Consider the following 1,713-nt stretch of genomic DNA (forward strand, 5'->3'; position numbering starts at 1 on the left):
AAATGTGGTCGTCGAGGTAAGCCAAAGGTGGTGCATGCCAACAGGCTTTGGCGTTATCACGGTCCAGACATTTCAGTTGGAACAAATGAACAACAGAACAAATGATGCTGCTGAAGACGTGTCACCTGAAAAAGCCACTGTTGAAGAAGAAACTCTACCCGGTTTTGAGAAGGAAAACAGTGAAGCCCTTGATGAAGTTACTACCACTGATGTGACTGCTAGTGATAATGGGACATTTCCTGATAGAGCAGATGAACCCCACGTGAATCAGAAGTCAATGAGACGGAGACCAGTATGGAAAAAGATACGTCCTGTAAAATTAGGAGATGTTGTTGTATTTTAATTTTGTGTTTGTAAATTCTGTGCATTTAATCAAGTTATTGTTAATTATCTATTGGTTTAATATAAGTGGCTATTGTTCGGGATGAACAATACTAAGGAAGGGGCAGTGTTACGACAGCGGAAGTCACGCAAAGCTGGGAGCCTGCGCGCTGGAGTTTGTAGAAAGATCATAACTGTTCCTCGCAACTCTAGTCTTTTCTAGGCCCTCTCTATTTTAGTAAATAAGCCGGGAGATAAATTGGTAACGGGATAATCGAGTCAAGCTGTAAGTAAAGTGTGTAAACCATTGTGAATTATATCATGTGTTTAAGTTAAAGTGACTGTGGAAATTAAGTGTATTGCAAAGTTGAATTGAAAAAGAATAAACTAGTTTTATTTAAGAAAGGACTTGTATCGCCTGAAGTTCTTCGGAAAGAATTTTTACGGGAAATTAACAAACGACCAGAGACGTAACAGTACATATAATCTTTCTTTAGCTTTGGTAACAGTGAAAGTGATTATGGGGACGAGTTTTTAGTTAACAAATAAACACTATCCAAATATAATAGAGAATGTTAAAAATTAAATGTCACAAAATTTAAAATGTACTTAAATGTTAAAAACCTAGCCAAAGTTTTGCAAATTAATTTGAATATATTTACATCTTATGGTCTTAAACGTCAAATAATTATAACAACAAATAAGGATAGTATGTCGTAAATTGTTTTATTTTATCTTTTCAACAAATCGGATTTTTAAAGCAGCGATGAAAAATCATAATCTTCATTAAATACACAAAACAATGTATCCAGTTATCACGTTTTAAATAATACCGCGCAGCATTATGTTTGTTGTTTTTAATAATGATAGATTTTCATGTTTATCATGTGTCTGAGGACTATGATAACCTGAAAGTTTCAAAAGCAAAACACTTTTTTTTATTTCCTAGAAACTTATCAGTCTAATTTGATTGGCTCAAGGAATAAAAAAAAATACAAAGTTTCTAACATCTTAACGTGTACACGTAAGAAATATAAGAGGGATAATACATTAAGAGTTTAAGCTTTTCGGTTTCATTTGTATTCCTTCTTGGGTTACTATCTAATAGTTTGAACAGGACATGATCGTTTTTCACTCTTCGATGCCAGTACCGAAAAAGAAAGTCATACTTTCTTCTCGTCCTGGTTGTTACATGAAAGTAGAGCACTAATATTGAGCTAAGAGCTAAATATACACCTGGAAAAAAGTTAAGCACCCCCGTGTTTTTTTCAAGTGATTCAGATTCGACGTTCTTGTGACTGATTATAAATTACCATTCGATCTAAACGTGTTTATCAAATGAAATTATGCATTATTGGGCACAAGAAAACAAGATTATCACCGTAAAATAAC

This window comes from Limulus polyphemus, unplaced genomic scaffold (assembly GCF_000517525.1).
Source record: "Limulus polyphemus unplaced genomic scaffold, Limulus_polyphemus-2.1.2 Scaffold1343, whole genome shotgun sequence".
NCBI lineage: Eukaryota > Metazoa > Arthropoda > Merostomata > Xiphosura > Limulidae > Limulus > Limulus polyphemus.